Below are 19,641 nucleotides of genomic sequence, written 5' to 3'. Positions count from 1 at the left end.
AGGCAACAAAAACAAAATACACTTTTAGCAGCTCCAAATATTTGCTTATTAACAACTAACTACAAAAACCACAACAACAACAAACACTCACTAAACATACTCTTATATATTTTTTTTATAATTAACCAAAAAAAAAAGATAACAAAATGTTTTATAATTGAAAAGTAAAATCAAAAAATTAATTTGGCACACGTTTTATTATTAAAAAATTTACGAACAATTACAAACCCGCTTTGCTCTCTTAAAACTCTCTTACACTCTTTTATTACATCATTGTAATAATTACAAGAATAAAAATCCCCTCAAGAAACTCATTAAATCAATAAACGTTTTGGTGTTAATTTATGTAAACTCTTTAAGAGAGCATTATTATTAAACATAGACTCTCTAAAGAGCAATAAACGGAAAACACGCGCAGCTGTTTGTTAATAATACAAACTTGCCATATGTTTATGCGGTTTTTTTTATAAAAAGTTATTCACCTGGTAACACTAAGAACAATATTTTAGTTAAAGTGCTGCCTAGTTTAATAAACAAGAACCCAGCAAGTAATGCCAAGTTTGTAAAGGTTGTGTTTCTTACTAAGCAGTTAAATTTAAATGGTTTTTTGGTTTAGATAAAAGCGTAGCATAGCTTAAGGCTTAATTAATTAATTTTATAGGGAAATTGTAAAAAATCAAGGGTATTCAGGATTTTTTATATAATTTTAGAGCATTAATGGTCGTAACTTCAACAAATAGATATCTACAGTATAAAATACCCAGCAAATAAATTTAACTAAAAGGTAACTTAACATTCATTTCAAATCAATATCTATGGGTAAAATTTACTAAATAGATATTGTAACTAAGACCAACTTCACATTAGGCAATTTAGTTCTGCAAGTCTCTTGTGTTTATATGTAGATGTAAGAGATAAGGTCGGGTTAAGGAGAAGAAATTTTTGCATAATGTGAAAGGGGTCTAAGCATTTGTTTAAATTACGGATATAAGAGAAAAATACATAAAAGTATTTCCACAGAAGCATACAGCGTGACCGACAATAAAAATGTTCATAAGCAAATTATTGTTTTCTGGCATTATATTAATAAAATGTCTTAATTTTTATAATATAATTTATTTTTAGCTAATCTTAGTTGTTATCATGAGAAAATTTTAAACTGAAAATATATTTTTTCTAACTCTTAGCTGCTGTTGATGACATTTTCTCTTTAGTATTTATTAAAAAATGTAAAGAGTCGGAACAAAGCTCGATTAAATTTAAATTTTTCATTTGATTTTGTTCATGTTCACTTGGATATTCCCATCTACTTCATAAATTCCGGCTCCAGTGCCAGATTTCATTTTGGGCCCATAAGTGAAAACTGCACATCCTACTTGGAAATACAATTGGGGTGAAATACCGAAGTCTAAAGTCTTTACCCTATGGTCCGAAATCCCAGTAGGGATGCTATCTTGACCAATTAGACTTACCTCGTACAAAATTTTAGAGTAACCTACCCGTTTTGGTCTTACCAGAGAAGACTCAAGGAGTCCAAGCAAGTTCCTAGACGCCACACTTGCCACATAGTCCTCAATTAGAAACATTCTATTTTGGAAATAATTCGTTAGCTCGTGAACAATTGGCGATATCTTAATGAAATTTTACACAGTTTTTTTTTTGAGTTGAAATGTCAAGAAATTTTATATTTTGATATACTTTAAAATCATTAATTAGTTAGCGAAAGATATGAAATTTTTCATAAAGTCTGTAAAGTGGAACTTACAAATCTGAGTGCCAGTTTTAAGTTATTTACCGTGCAAAATGGGGGAGCTGATTTTACAAAATTATAATTTTTGTGTTAATTTTTTAATTGTATTGTATATATTGTTAATATTCGTATTGTTTTAAATAAATGTTTAAACTATTTTATATTTAAACATGATAAATCATTTAAAATCTTCTAAATAAAGCGTTTTAGCGTATTCTTACTTTAATAACAATGGCATCACTAAGTTAACAGCTAGCATCGTAGATGTGGCATCTCTGTAGTTTATAGTCAGCAGATACAACTCTCACACAACTAAAGTGCTGCCTAGTTTTGTCAATATAATATACAATGGGGTGTCTGCGCTAAAGGTTGTGGTACATGATAAAACGTTACAATTTTAACACACGAGTGTAATATACTTTTAGGCATACAAAAAATTTAATGTTTTTTTTGTAAGAATTGCAAATATATTACAGTTTTTGCCAATTTAAATAAAAGAAATTAATTATTTTGCATAATAGTTAAGTTAAAATAGGAAAATTTAAAATAAAAATGTGTAGAATTGATTTTAAACGATATATAAAATTAAAAAATCTTACATATTATTTACAACAAATAAATTCAATTGAATTTTTATTTCAAAAAGGTTTAGATTTACATTATACATATGTATGTTAAAAACTTAAGTTTTATTATTCCTTTTCAGAGCAACAATACTCCCTCATAAAATAAATTGTGTAATTTTAGTTGTGTTTTCTCTTTTTGGCCAAAAAAAATCCCTTAAGTCTCCACAATCTTCTATTAAAAATCAAATATAGAGCCCAAAACTTAAACAAAGTATAACAATTCATTAGAATTCAGCAATCTGCAAAAACAGCTGCCGTTTTTTGGAAGCAGATAGACGCGTGGCAAACATTTAACAAAGATGCCAATTGACAGGCAAACGAATGAAACATTAATCCATTAAAATCTAAAGGTGCCTATAAACCACCCTAAAACTAATTTTAAAGCTGTTTAGAATTAATATTATTAATTGATTGGAAATTATTCAATTCGATTTTGAGTAAGTAATAAAATTTAAGCAAAATATTTACGAATAATCGGATAACAGGTTTTTATTCGTTTAAATAAACTATTAATTTTATAAATTTTTAAGCCATAATTTATTTATAAAATTAAAAATATTAATTTCTTGTGAATCTTAAACGATTAATCGGTTAACCGAATAACCGGGTTTTTAATCGCTAAAATATTCAATTAAAATTTATTATTTTCAAGCTCACATTTCATTTTAAATAAAAATATTAGAAAATAACGAAACAAAAAGGAATATTTAAGCAAAATTTTAACGAATAATCGGAAAACCGGTATTTTATTCGTCAACATAGCCGATTAAATTATGTAATTTGTATGTCAGCATTTGTTAAAAATGTTAATAGGCTATTTTTTTAATTTATTTATTTATAAATAATCGGTTAACCGATTAATCGTTTTTTTATTCGCTAAATTATTCGATTAAAATTTATTATTTTTCAGCTAAAATTTATTGTATAATAACATTAACATAAGTTTTTTATAAAAAATTAACGATTAATTTTGAAATATCTACGAATAATCGTAAAACCGTGTTTTTATTCGTTACCTTAACCGATAAATTTTTTTATTTATAAGCCTTAACATGGCTAAAATAATAAAAAAGGTTTTAATTTAGGTTATTTATAACAAATAATCGGTTATCTAAATAACCGGTTTTTTATTCGTTAAAGTTATTCGATTAAAATGGTTTATTTTTTAAATGTAATTTCAAGTAAAATATAAAAATCTAAGTTTTTAAATAAAGATGTTCCGATTAATAGCAAAATATCTACGAATAATAATAAAATTTCTAACGAAACCCGGTTTTTTATTCGGTTAAAAAACCTGTTCAAATCTGTTATTCGATGAAAATTTTTAAATTTTTATTAATACTGTTTAGATAGTTTTAAAAAAATTAATTTTAATTATAAATTAGTTACAAAAAATGTCCGATTAATCGTTAAACCGGTTTTTGGTTTTATAAAATTTTATCCAAAATTAGATTTTTCTGTTTATTTTATTTTAAATTTGTAAAGAAGAATAAGATTTTGCGGATTTAATTTAAATTTCTAACGATTAATCGCAAAACCGTTTTTTTTATTCGGTTAAAAAAACCGGTTCAGATTTGTTATTCGATGAAAATTTTTAAATTTTTATTAATACTGTTTTGATAGTTTTAAAAAAAATAATTTTAATTATAAATTAGTTACAAAAAATGTTCGATTAATCGTTAAACCGGTTTTAGGTTTTATTAAATTTTATCAAAAATTGAATTTTTTGGTTATTTTCTTTTAAATTAGTAAAGAAAAAAAATGTTGCTAATTTAATTAAAATTTCTGACGATTAATCGTAAAACCGGTTTTTTTATTCTGTAAAAAACCGGTTCAAATCTGTTATTTTGTGAAAATTTTGTATTTATTATTAATTTTGTTTCAAATGCTTTATAAAATTTGATTTGAATTATAGTTTAGTAACAAAAATATCCGATTAATCGTAAACCCGGTTCTTGGTTTCATAAAATTTTGTCAAAAATCGGATTTTTTGTGTAAATTTTATTTTATTTCTACGAATAATCGTAAAACCGGTTTTTTTATTCGTTTAAAAAACCGGTTTGGGATTGTTGTTTTTTGAAAATTTTAAATTTTTTATTAATATTGTTCAAATTGCTTTATAAAATTAAATAAATTATAATTTAGATAAAAAAAAATCCGATTAATCGTTAAACCGGTTTTTGGTTTTAGTACATTTTTTCAAAAATTGAATTTTTTGGTTATTTTCTTTTAAATTAGTAAAGAAAAAATAGATTTTGCAAATTTAATTAAAATTCCTGACGATTAATCGTAAAACCGGTTTTTTTATTCGGTTAAAAAACCGGTTCAAATATGTTATTCGTTGAAAATTTTTATTTTGTTTATTAATTTTTTTAAATTGCTTTGTAAAATTAGATTTAAATTATAATTTAGATTAAAAAGCTACCGATTAATCGCAAAACCGTTTTTTTATTCGGTTAAAAAACCGATTAAAATGTTGATTTTTATGGGCTTTATTTTGTTTGCATACTAAATTTTTTTGGGTTTTTATGGGTTAATCGCACATAAAATGAATGATGACTGTTAGTCCATATTTAGGACAGTAAAATTGTATACACAAAATATCCTGAATCATATGTGTGTGTTGTGCTGTCTTTTATAAAGCCACTTCAAATAAATCCTGCAAATCCTTGTTGGTTAAATAAACACACGCATTTGCACACATGATTATTATTGTTTTCTTCTTTTTTTGGCAACTTTGTTTTTTGGGGTGCAAATTATTCTAAAACAGGATACAAAGTTAAAGACAAGAACAAAATAATCAAAAAAAAAAAATAAAAAAATAGCAGCAGTCAAATAAGGAGTGAGATCGAAAAATTCTTAACACACGTTTTTCATTACATTTTTTAACCCAAGTATTATTTGAATTTTTTTTTGATCAAGTTACCTTTGAAAAACATGTCAGTTATTATGTGTAATGTCAATTATATTAATTTTTTTGTTAATCTGATTAAAATGAGTGACCAGAAAAAAGTGCGTACTGAAATTATTAAATATTTTCAACAAAACCCAACTTGGTCTTACAAAAAGTTGGCCAAGCATACAAAGGTCTGCCGTCAAACTGTTTCCAATGTTATTAAACAGTACCGGGAGAACTTGTCAGTTGATAGAAAACCTGGTTCAGGTAGAAGGAATGGTCCACATGATGTTTCTAAAGCCAAAAAAATAGAACGCATTTTCAAAAGAGCTCCCAACACATCCGGTAGGAAAGCAGCCCGGTTAGCTCAGTGCTCGGACTATTTGGTACGAAAAGTTAAAGCTAATGCAGGTTTAAAAACATACAAGGCTCAAAAAGTTCCTGACAGGAACGCTACTAAAAATTTAGAGGCCAAAAACAGAGCACGGAAATTGAAGTCAAGTTTTATAAAAAAATATTCTTGCTGCATAATGGATGACGAAACGTATGTTCTGGCAGATTTTTCGCAACTTCCAGGTCAAAAATTTTATGTTGCTGATGCTCGAGGGAATGTTGAAGAAAAGTTTAGGACCCAAAAGCAGACAAAATTTCCCAGAAAGTTCTTGGTATGGCAAGCAATATGCAGTTGCGGCAAAAGAAGCCACTCATTTGTTACAACGGGCTCTATAAATACCGAAATTTACATCAAGGAATGTTTACAAAAAAGGCTGCTTCCATTCATAAGACTTCATAATGTGTCCACTTATTTTTGGCCTGACTTGGCATCCTGTCACTATGGCAAACAAGCCCTTGAGTGGTACAAGAACAATAATGTGGTATTTGTACCAAGAGAGGCAAATCCTCCAAACTGCCCGGAGCTAAGGCCAGTGGAGAGATATTGGGCTCTTGTTAAAAGAGAATTGAAGAGTACAAAAAAGGTGTCCAAAAGTGTGGTAGATTTTAAACGGAGATGGACTACATGTTCGAGCAAAGTGACAGAAAGCACTATAAAAACGTTAATGGAAGGGTTTCCGAAAAAGGTTCAAAATTTCATCACTAGTGATTAAAACTATAAAAATAATTTTTTTTGTAAATTGTAATAATAATTTCAATCAAATAAAAAAAAAATTAAAGCTGTAAGTTTAGTGGTTTCTTTTTTATAAACATATATGTATGTTAAGAATTTTTCGATCTCACTCCTTACCGTTTGTTTAATGGACTACTTTAAAACTCAACAAGGATTGAGGGGGCTGGCCAGACGGACAGACATCCAGCCAGGTTCACTCACGCATGTATGCGTGCTTCAGCTGCGCATAAAAGCATGAGTTTTTAATTGATGTGACGCTGAGGATGATGATGATGACGATGATGATGTGGATGTTGTGTATGTGAATGATGACGCCAGGACATCAATAATACAGAAGAAAGAGCTCGTCATACACTCACTCTAGCACGCACGCACTCACACAGGGAGGGTTATTTAGGCGCATGCCAAGTCATGCCACCAACACTAACACCAACATCACAACTTGTTGTTGTTGTTGTCGGGTTTTTTGTAATTGAAAAAACACCTTTCGTTTTCAGGCTGCTGCCGCTGTCACGTCTGCGTCTGCTTAAGATGAAAGAAATTTAAATTTAATTTTTCTTCCTTCCTCATAAGCCATTAATTACCAAAAATGTTTAATGAAATTTATTGTCAAATATTTGTCATTAATATTTAAGTATTTTGGGAGGGTCCCAAAAAAAAATTAACATTTTAACATTCAGTTTTCTTTTTTTTAATGGAAAAAGAAATTTATGGAGTCTTAATCAACAAATTAAGGCAACAACTGGATTAATAACGACAATTAATAATTCAAAAAAAAAAAGAAATTTCTTAACCAGTTGATTGCAAAATTAGTGCAGAAAATATTAAAGTTATTAAGAAAAACAAAACGGTTCGGGGGGAGGGGAAACCTGAAACAAATTTTTAATCACATTGTAACTGATTAAAAAAAAACTTCTGAAAGCTGAAAGTTTTAATTGACATATGGTCTTTTTATCACAGGAAATTTAAATGAAAAATAAAGAATATTTTATGCTAATCCAGGAAAATTTTGAAAATTTCCTTAAAAATATCTATGAAAAATTTAATTTTTTTCATTTTAATATAAAATTTATAACGAATAATTAGACACCCTAGTTTATAATCATTGAAATAATCGATTAAATTATAACATTTCAGCTTATATTTGAAGAATAAATTTAATTAATTTTAAAATTTTTTGGAAATTTTTTTCCGAATAATCGAAGTACCGGTTTTTTATTCGTTAACAAAACCGGTTAATTTTAAAAAATTTTAAGCTTATATTGCGTTATTTTATGAAATAAGAGCTAAAATAGAATAAATTTAGTTAATTTGAAAATGTTTGGAAATTTTTGGACGAATAATCGAAAACCGGTTTTTTATTCGGTAACAAAACCGATTAAAATTTAGAAAATTTAAGCTTATATCTGGTTATTTTATGAAATAAGAGCTAAAATATAACAAATTTGGTTAATTTGAAATTATTTGGAAATATTTTGACGAATAATCGAAGAACCGGTTTTTTATTCGTTGACAAAACCGCTTAAATTTTAAAAATTTTAAGCTTATATCGGGTTATTTTATGAAATAAGAGTTGAAGTAGAATAAATTTAGTTAATTTTAAAATTTTTTGGAAATTATTTTACGAATAATCGAATAAAAGGATTTTTATTCGTTAACAAAACCGCTTAAATTTTATGAATTTAAAGCTTATATCGAGTTATTTTATGAAATAAGAGTTGAGTAGAATAAATTTAGTTAATTTGAAAATTTTTGGAAATATTTTGACGAATAATCGAAGAACCGGTTTTTTATTCGTTAAAAAACCGCTTAAATTATAAAAATTTTAAGCTTATATCGGGTTATTTTATGAAATAAGAGTTGAAGTAGAATAAATTTAGTTAATTTGAAAATGTTTTAACGAATAATCGAATAACCGGATTTTTATTCGTTAACAAAACCGCTGAAATTTAAAAAAATTTAAGCTTATATCGAGTTATTTTATGAAATAAGAGCTAAAATAGAATAAATTTTGTTAAATTGAAAAGGTTTGGAAATATTTTGACGAATAATCGAAGAACCGGTTTTTTATTCGTTGACAAAACCGCTGAAATTTAAAAAATTTTAAGCCTATATCGGGTGATTTTATGAAATAAGAGTTGAAGTAGAATAAATTTAGTTAATTTTAAAATTTTGTTGGAAATTATTTTACGAATAATCGAATAACCGGATTTTTATTCGTTAACAAAACCGCTTAAATTTTAAAAATTGTAAGCTTATATCGAGTTATTTTATGAAATAAAAGCTAAAATGGTATTTTTTGTAAATTTTTTAGCATATATTCGCTTAACCGAATAACCGGTTTTTTTTAATCTTTAAAATAATCGATTAAATAAGAAAATTTTTATAGTTAAATTTATTAAATCAATATGATATTTTTTATTAAAATTCTGACAATTAATCGGTTAACCGAATAATAGGTTTTTATATCCGATAAACCGGTTTTTTATTCGTTAAAAACCCGCTTAAATTTTAAGCTTATATCGAGTTATTTTGTGAAATAAGAAATAAAATCGTAGTTTTGGTAATTTTTTTTAGCAAATATTTGCTTAACCCAATAACCGGTTTTAGTAATTCGTTAAATTCGTTTAGTTATTCGTTAACAAAACCGCTTAAATTGTAAAAATGTTAAGCTTATATCGGTTTATTTTATGAAATAAGAGTTAAAATCGCATTTTTTGAAATTTTTTTTTTGCAAATATTCGCTTAACCGAATAACCGCTTTTTGTAATTCCTAAAATAATCGATTAAAAAAAAATTTGTATAGTAAATTTGTCTGATAAAAAATATTAAATACTTTTTATTAAAATTCTGACAATTAATCGGTTAACCGAATAATCGGTTTTTATATTCGAATAACCGGTTTTTTATTCGTTAACAAAACCACTTAAATTGTAAAAAAAATAACGTTATGTCGAATTATTTTATGAAATAAGAGTTAAATTATTTTATGATATAAGAGTTAAGCGAATATTCGCTTAACCGAATAACTGGTTTTTGTATTCGTTAAAATAATCGATTAAATAAGAGAAATTTTATACTTAAATTTGGCTTATAAAAAATATTAAATCAATATGATATTTTTTATTAAAATTATGACAATTTATAGGTTAACCGAATAATCGTTTTTTATATTTGTTAAAATATTCGGCTAAAATTCGTAAAGTATTGTATACTACTTGCTCTAATAATAAAATACTAATAATTTTTATTGTATTGTAAATGTAACGATTATTCGGGTAATCGATTTTACATTTTTTCAAATTTAATTAAAAAATTAATTTTTTTCAATAATTTCAGCTTTAATTAAAAAAAAACATTAATTTCACCGATTTATGACGAATAATCGGAAACCGGTTTTTTATTCGTCAAAATATCCGTCAATAAATTTTGCAAATTCTAACATGGTAATTTTATAAAATGAAAACTGTCAAAATAACCGGGTTTTTAAACGAATAAAAAACCGGGTTTGCGGTTAATCGTTTATATTTTTGCTAAATTCGATTGTAAAAATAAAAAAATAACCGGTTTTTTTGAATGAATAAAAAATTATTTTAACGAATAAAAACTTGGTTTAGCGATTAATCGCTAGAATTTAGGCCAAAGTGTCCTTCCACTAAATGAATTTAATTAAACAGGAGTATGTCATTAAAAAATAAAATTTTATTCGAATATTTTAGCAAATAAAAAACCCGGGTTTGCGATTAATTGTTTAAATTTGCCAAAATTTTATTAATAAATAATGTCAGTGTATTATTATGTTTTTTAAATAAAATTTTTAAATAAAATACAAAATTTTTAGCGGTTATTCTAACGAGTAAAAACTCGGTGTAACGAATAATCGTCGATATAAGCTGTAGTTTTAATAACAAACAACATTTAACTTTACAATTGAAGTTTAATCTAATTTTTTTGTAAAAATAAAAAAAATTAACCGATTTTTTTCAACGAATAAAAACCCGGGTTTGCGGTTAATCGTTTAAATTTTCCAAAATTTTAATAATAAATAACTTTCATTGTATTATCAGTTTTAAATAAAATTTAAGTCTAAAAAAAACAATATTTATATCGGTTATTCTAACGAATAAAAACTCGGTGTAACGAATAATCGTCTATATTAGCTATAGTTTTAATAAATAACAAACCACATTTAACATTACAATTGTTTTTTGAAACAATTTTGTTGTAATAAAAAAAATTAACCGGTTTTTTTTAACGAATAAAAAACCGGGTTTGTGATTAATCGTTTAAATTTGCTAAAATTCGAGTGCAATATATAAATTCAATTATTTGAATTTTTGCTTGCAAATTATAAAATTTATTCGGTTATTTTAACGAATAAAAACTCGTTTTAGCGATTAATCGCTAGAATTTAGGCTAATATGTCGATCAACTAAATAAATTTAATTATAAAGAAGTATGAGAAAATATTAAAGATAAATCGCTTAGCCGGTTTTCGAATTTCCTTAATTCGTATAAAATCAATGTGATCTTAATAAGCCTGGTGTGTTAAGCGCTAGATTTTAAATATTCTTTGTCTTTTATCTTTAAATTTTCATCAAATTTTGTTCACAGGCTGTGTGTAACCTTGAATTATTATGCTATCCCTTTTTCTATTAGCTGAATTATAATTCTATAACATGTTTCCCCTTAAATCCTAACTGGACATTCCCTTATTTTCTTATTAAATTCACATAAAACTGATCAAATAACAATAGTGATCAAATAAACAATAGATAAACATCCTTTTTGACAAAATAGTTATTTATGTTTCATAAATAAAAAAAATAATAATAGAAAAAGGGGTGCCTAGATCTTGACCACTGACCAAAACAAAGAACTGGACAAAGATCTATTGTTTGAGCTATTTTTCTATTTGGTTACTTGAAGAAGAACAAAAGAATCTACGATCCTTGGGAGTATTTATTTAGAGGCCAATTTCTTTTAAAAAAATCTTGATTGTCAAATATGTTTTTGTAAAAGGATATTTGTATTTTGGGAATTTTGGACATATTTGCAGATGTTTAAAAGCTTTCCTTTGTTTTCTTTTCAGGATTTGGGCAATTATTTTTGCATATGAATGGGATAAATGAAAAACTTGATCTAATTTTTCATTTTGCTGTGGCGATCATCTAACGGCTGCAGATGTGTTTCCTGTAGCCTGTTTGGAGGCTGCAGATGTTTGGGAAGAAAGGAACACAATAATGGAGATTTGGAAGCCTGTTTCTACTACAATTTTGAGAATATTTTCAAGGAAATTTCCATAGAATTTCAAATTTAGAATCCAGTTTTAAGTATAAGATTTAATTAACATAAAAACGTTTAAATTGTCTTTGAATTTAGAAAAGGATCATAAATAAACACTGTTTCATAATAAGTTTCCGTAATTTTGAGGATAAAAGATACGGAAGCAGCCTGTTTGCTATAACGAAAGCTACAATCATGCACGAGCAAGAACAAACATGATTTTGGAAGCAAGAACACAAGTAGATTTTCTCTTTATTTCCCTTCAAAAACCCTTTATTCTATTTTATTAGTTTTTCAGCGTTATTTAGGTTTTGTTTTAATAGAATTAACGTAAGTAAGTACCTCCAAAAAAACCGCTTAAAAGCAAATTACATTTATTGAGCCCTCAACACGCAGTAGCTGCTGAACCAAAGAGGAGTGTTGAAATAGCGGCAAGAGGAATCATTAAAATAACACATGTTTGGATGTAAAGATTCTTCTATTGAAAAGCAATTAAATGACGCATTCCAAATGTATGACGTCGTTTTATTTTGAATGTAAAATAATGCTTATGTTGGCATTATTTGAAATCATTCATTCATATATCGTGTCATCAGTGGTGGAAATAAAATCATAGGGATTACATAAGCTTTTAGTTAAAATAACAGAAATAAGTAGAAAAAAAACTTAAAGTTTAGTTAGAATTATAGAGAGAGATCAAGCTAATTGAGTTAATTTAAGACTCTATAATTGATCTACGATTGAAGCTAATTTGAGACAATAGAAAGGTCTTCTATTCAAGCTAATTTGAAACTCTAGAAAGAACTAAACTAAGAAAGCAATACCAACGATTGAAGCCAAACAAGGGCTATAGAAAGACCTTTGATTGAAGTCAAACTAAGGCTACAGACAGACCTAAAATTGATGTCAAACTAAAGCTATATAAAGATCTACGATAGAAGCTAATTTGAAACTCTAGAAAGACCTACGGAGACGGAATCTAAACTAAGAAAGAAAGATATTCGATTAAAGTCAAACAGGGCTATAGAAAATCCTAAGTTTGACGTCAAACTAAGGCTATAGAAAGACCTAAGATTGAAGCTAAACTAAGACTATTGAAAGACTAAGGAAGCTAAACTAAGACTAAGGAAGACCCACAATTCAAGCTATCCTAAGACTGTAGGAAGACCTAAGATTGAAGCTAAAGGAAGACTATAGAAATACCTGAGATTGTAGCTAAATTTAATCATAGGAAGAACGGCAATTGAAGCTAATCTAAGACTAAGGAAGACCTACGATTGAAGCTGCAGGAAGACTTTAGAAAGACCTGAGATTGTAGCTAAATTGAATCATAGGAAGAACGGCAATTGAAGCTAAACTAAGACTAAGGAAGACCCACGATTGAAGTTATCCTACGACTATAGGAACACCTAAGATTGAAGCTAAAGGAAGACTTTAGAAAGACCTGAGATTGAAGCTGATTAAACTTAGCTAACAGAAAGAACGACAATTGAATCTAAGACTAAAGGAAGACCTTCGAAGGCTGTATAAAGATCTACGACTGAAGCTAATTTGAGACTCTAGAAATACCTTTAATTGAAGCTAAGTTAAGACACTAGAATGGTCTACGATTTAAGTAAATTTTGAGAATCTAGAATGTCTTAGATCTGAAACTGAACTAAGAAAAAAAGAACACGATTGAAGCCAGAGTAAGACCTAAGATTGAAGCTAAACTAAGACTATTGAAACATCTCCATTTGAAGCTAAACCAAGACTAAGGAAGACCCACAATTCAAGCTATCCTACGACTATAGGAAGACCTAAGATTGAAGCTAAAGGAAGACTTTAGAAAGACCTGAGATTGTAGCTAAATCTCATCATAGGAAGAACGGCAATTGAAGCTAAACAAAAGAAAGACCTACGTTTGATGTTAAACTAAAGAAAGACCTACGTTTGATGCTAAACTAAGGCTGAGGTAGACCTACGATTGAAGCTAAACTAAGACTAAAGAAGATCTACGATTGAAGCTAAACTAACACTATTGAAGGACCTCAATTTGAAGCTAAATTAAGACTAAGGAAGACCTACGAATGAAGCTCACCTACAACTATAGGAAGACCTAAAATTGAAGCTAAGGAAAGACTAGAAAGACCTACGGTTGAAGCTAAATTTAATCATAGGAAGAACGGCAATTGAAGCTAAACTAAGACTAAGGAAGACCTACGATTGAAGCTAACCTACGACTATAGGAAGACCTAAGATTGAAGCTAAAGGAAGACTTTAGAAAGACCTGAGATTGAAGCTAAATTTAATCATAGGAAGAACGTCAATTGAAGCTAAACTAAGACTAAAGGAAGATCTACATTTGAAGCTCTGTGATTAAAGGTAATTTAAGGCTGTATAAAGATCTACGATGGAAGCTAATTTCAGACTCTAGAAATACCTTGGATTGAAGCTAAGTTAAGACATCAGAATGATCTACGATTCAAGTAAATTTTGAGACTCTAGAAAGTCTTAGGTCTGAAACTAAACTAAGAACAAAAGAATACGATTGAAGCCAAAGTAAGACGTAAGATTGAAGCTTAGTCTTAGGAAGACCTACAATTGAAGCCAACCTAAGACTATTGAAAGACCTCCATTTGAAGTTGAACTAAGACTATATGTAGAATCCACGATCGAAGCTTATTTAAGACATACGACTGGAGCTAATTCGTGTCTTTTATATACCTACGATTGTATTTAGAGAGGAAAGATACATTTTTTAAGCTAAGCTATGTCCTGGTTCAGTTCTAGTTCAGGTTGTAGTTCAGGTTCTAGTTCAGGTAATAGTTCAGGTTCTAGTTCAGTTCTAGTTCAGTTCTAGTTCAGTTCTAGTTCAGTTCTAGTTCAGTTCTAGTACAGTTCTAGTTCAGTTCTAGTTCAGTTCTAGTTCAGTTCTAGTTCAGTTCTAGTTCAGTTCTAGTTCAGTTCTAGTTCAGTTCTAGTTCAGTTCTAGTTCAGTTCTAGTTCAGTTCTAGTTCAGTTCTAGTTCAGTTCTAGTTCAGTTCTAGTTCAGTTCTAGTTCAGTTCTAGTTCAGTTCTAGTTCAGTTCTAGTTCAGGTTCTAGTTCAGATTCTAGTTCCAGTTCAGGTTGTAGTTCAGGTCCTAGTTCAGTTCTATTTCAGTTCTAGTTCAGGTTCTAGTTCAGGTTCTACATCAACTTCTAGTTCAGCATCTATTCAGGTTCTAGTTCAGGTTCTACTTCACCTTCTAGTTCAGGTTCTAGTTCAGGTCCTTGTTCAGTTCTATTTCAGGTTCTACTTCAGCTTCTAGTTGAGCATCTATTCAGGTTCTAGTTCCAGTTCAGGTTCTACTTCTGCTTCTAGTTCAGGTTCTAGTTCAGGTTCTACTTCAGCTTCTAGTTCAGCATCTATTCAGGTTCTAGTTCCAGTTCAGATTCTATTTCAGCTTCTAGTTCAGGTCCTAGTTCTGGTTCTAGTTCAGGTCCTAGTTCAGTTCTGTTTCAGTTCTATTTCAGTTCTAGTTTAGGTTCTAGTTCAGGTTCTAGTTTAGGTTCTAGTTCTGGTTAGAGTTCAAGTTCCGCTCCTAGTTCAGGTTCTAGTTCCAGTTCAGGTTCTACTTCAGCTTCTAGTTCAGATTTTAGTTCAGGTCCTAGTTCAGTTCTATTTCAGTTCTAGTTCTAGTTCAGGTTCTAGTTCAGGTTCTATTCAGGTTCTACTTCAGCTTCTAGTTCAGCATCTATTCATGTTCTAGTTCAGGTTCTAGTTCCAGTCCAGGTTCTACTTAAGCTTCTAGATCAGCATCTATTCAGGTTCTAGTTCAGGTTCTAATTCAGGTTCTAGTTCAGTTCTATTTCAGTTCTAGTTCAGATTCTACTTCAATTTCTAGTTCAGGTTCTAGTTCAGGTTCTAGTTCAGGTTCTACTTCAGCTTCTACTTCAGGTTATATAGCAGGTTCTAGTTCAGGTTATAGTTCAAGTTCAGCTTCTATTTCATGTTATATTACAGGTTCTAGTTCTGGTTCTAGCTCAAATTCAGCATCTAGTGCAGGTTCTAGTTCAACTTCTACTTCAGGTTATATAGCAGGTTCTAGTTCAGGTTCCTCTTCAGGTTCTAGTTCAAGTTCAGCTTCTAGTTTAGGCTTTAGTTCAGGTTCTAGTTCGCTTCTGGTTCAGGTTCTAGTTGAGTTCTAGTTCAGTGTAGTTCTTGTTCAGGACATCATTTAATAGCATTTTGGTTTACTTCCTAGCCAGTTTAAACACTGCTTTTGCCTAATTTGTTAGCATTCCCGGCTTCCTTTAACTCATTTTAATTGCATTTAAATCAATCATTTTATACAACTTTAAAAAAACCTTTAAACTTTAAAAGCTTCCAAGGATTTTCTTCTCCCTCCTACTCTAGCACACAAAAATCATAGTCTTAAAAAAGCCTTCTCTATAAAAGATGTTTCCAATTTCTTCCCCAACCTAAATGCAGGCCTGTTGCATAGAAAAAATTTGCACATTTTTTCATAGTCTGGCTTAGCTTTTGCAAAATAACATAAACGCATAATGGACATTCCTTACTCCTCGTTTTAAAGATGGATGGATAGATGGATGGATGGATGGATGGCTGACAGAAATGTGACTATGTCTACATATGAGCTAAGTATTGCATGAAACAAAGCAACGTTGGTGGTCTGAGTAGGTTGTGCAAGTGAAAAAAGATGGATGGTTGAGTGGTGTAAAAGTGTCTGGTCTATAAATGAATTGTCGTTGTTGCTGTTTTTGTTGTCCTTTTAGCCTTCCACAACGAGACTTGGTTACCACAACTACATGAGTATTCCATACATGAACATGCAAACGCAGTCTTTAATTTGACCAGACGTTTTTGGATTGGGTGACACACGGTCAGTCCGAAACTCTTTGCATGTGTTTGTTTTTCCTTGTTTGCATTTTTATGCTTCTTGTTGTGGTTGTTGCTATTGCTGTTTTTGGTTTTAGTTTTGTTGTATTGTCCAACAATCTTTTGAGGCATGAAGTGTCTATGTGGTGCATACAACATTTTGTTCTACAATATGTGTATGTGTGGAAAGGTTTTTTTTGTTGTTGTTTGGTTATGCCTGGTTAAATACAGGGAGATTTCAAAACAGAAGTTTTGGGAAAAGTTGTGTTTCAGAATGCAACTGATCTAGAATATGATCTATAACAGAACTAGAACAGAACTAGAACAGAACTAGAACAGAACTAGAACAGAACTAGAACAGAACTAGAACAGAACTAGAACAGAACTAGAACAGAACTAGAACAGAACTAGAACAGAACTAGAACAGAACTAGAACAGAACTAGAACAGAACTAGAACAGAACTAGAACAGAACTAGAACAGAACTAGAACAGAACTAGAACAGAACTAGAACAGAACTAGAACAGAACTAGAACAGAACTAGAACAGAACTAGAACAGAACTAGAACAGAACTAGAACAGAACTAGAACAGAACTAGAACAGAACTAGAACAGAACTAGAACAGAACTAGAACAGAACTAGAACAGAACTAGAACAGAACTAGAACAGAACTAGAACAGAACTAGAACAGAACTAGAACAGAACTAGAACAGAACTAGAACAGAACTAGAACAGAACTAGAACAGAACTAGAACAGAACTAGAACAGAACTAGAACAGAACTAGAACAGAACTAGAACAGAACTAGAACAGAACTAGAACAGAACTAGAACAGAACTAGAACAGAACTAGAACAGAACTAGAACAGAACTAGAACAGAACTAGAACAGAACTAGAACAGAACTAGAACAGAACTAGAACAGAACTAGAACAGAACTAGAACAGAACTAGAACAGAACTAGAACAGAACTAGAACAGAACTAGAACAGAACTAGAACAGAACTAGAACAGAACTAGAACAGAACTAGAACAGAACTAGAACAGAACTAGAACAGAACTAGAACAGAACTAGAACAGAACTAGAACCTAATTTAGAAGCTGAACTAGAATTTGAACTGGAAGCTGAACTCGAATCTGAACTGGAACCTGAACTAGAACCTGAACTAGATTCAGAACTAGGACGAGAACCAGAACTAGATCCTGAACTAGAACCTGAACTAGAATCTGAACTGGAACCTGAACAAAATCCTGGACTAGAACCTGAGCTAGAACCTGAACTAGATCATAAACTAGAACCTGAGCTAGAACCTGAACTAGGACGAGAACCAGAACTAGAATCTGAACTGAAACCTGAACTAGATCCTGAACTAGACCTGAACTAGATCCTGAACTAGAACTAGAACCTGAACTAGAACCTGAACTTGAACCTGAACTAGAACCTGAACTAGATCCTGAAGTTGAACCTGAACTAGAACCTGAACTAGAACTAGAACCTGAACTAGAACCTGAACTTGAACCTGAACCTGAACTAGAACCTGAACTAGATCCTGAAGTTGAACCTGAACTAGAACCTGAACTAGATCCTGAAGTTGAACCTGAACTAGAACCTGAACTAGAGCCTGAACTAGAATCTGAACTAGAACCTGATCTAGAACTAGAATCTGAACTAGATCCTGAAGTTGAACCTGAACTAGAACCTGAACTAGATCCTGAAGTTGAACCTGAACTAGAACCTGAGCTACAACCTGAACTAGAACCTGAACTAGAACCTGAACTAGGACTAGAACCTGAACTAGATCCTGAACCTGAACTAAAATCTGAACTGGAACCTGAACTAGAACCTGAACTAGAACCTGAACTAGAACTAGAACCTGAACTAGAACCAGAACTAGAACCCGAACTAGAACCTGAACTAGAATCTGAACTAGATCATGAAGTTGAACCTGAACTAGAACCTGAATTAGAACCTGAACTAGAACCTGAACTAGAACCTGAACTAGAATCTGAACTGGAACCTGAACTAGGACTAGAACTTGAACTAAAATCTGAACAAAAATCTGAGCCTGAACTAGAATCTGAACTAGAACCTGATCTAGAACTAGAATCTGAACTAGATCCTGAAGTTGAACCTGAACTAGAACCTGAGCTACAACCTGAACTAGAACCTGAACTAGGACTAGAACCTGAACTAGAACCTGAACTAGAACCTGAACTTGAACCTGAACTAGAACCTGAACTAGAACCTGAACTAGAATCTGAACTGGAACCTGAACTAGGACTAGAACTTGAACTAAAATCTGAACTGGAACCTGAACGAGAACCTGAACTAGAGCCTGAACTAGAACTAAACTAGATTTGCTTCTAGCTCAGATTATTTACTCCACTTTCAAAAACACCCTGTCCCTGAAAGTGCTGTATATGTTGCAGAGCCGTTTTTTATCTTTATACTCATATAGGCGGCTGCAGCAATGAAAATACATCTAACTACACATATATAGTAGACCCATAGTGTGGGTTGCATGCAACCAACAAAATTTGTTGCTGCTATTACATCAATACACATGGACAAACACTCATCCTCCTTACAAAATGTGGCGGCCTCCTCTGTTCTTACTTATATGCACATAAAAGTACATATGACGACTACATGGGCAGTTTTTTTTTTGTTTAAAATTGTTTCATTTTGCTTTTTTCCAGTTGCCGCTCCCGAGTAGATATTTTTGATGTTTTATGATAGGTTTTTTGTAGCTGCTGCTATTGCTGCAAGTGGTATGTGCTATAGCTGTGGTTGTTGCTTTATGCTTTGTGCCCATAAATTGCATTAACATTGTTTGTTTGTTGTTTTTGTTTTGTTTTGCATTTTTGTTTATTTTTTTTCTTGTTTTTGCATGTCTATAAAACTCAGAAGTCATGTGTGTCGGTTAGTATGTGGCAAGTATCATTTGTTGCAGTAACAATGAATGCTATTTTTTGCATGCCTGCATGTTGCTGATTGGTTGAAATTTGTATGCTTTTCATTATGAAGTATTTTTAATTTTAGGGTCTGGGAATGCAAAATACAAAATGGATGATGATGATTGCAGTTTGGCAAAAAAA

This window comes from Calliphora vicina, chromosome 4, assembly GCF_958450345.1.
Source record: "Calliphora vicina chromosome 4, idCalVici1.1, whole genome shotgun sequence".
In the NCBI taxonomy this organism is placed as follows: domain Eukaryota; kingdom Metazoa; phylum Arthropoda; class Insecta; order Diptera; family Calliphoridae; genus Calliphora; species Calliphora vicina.
Note: the sequence above shows the minus strand (reverse complement) of the source record.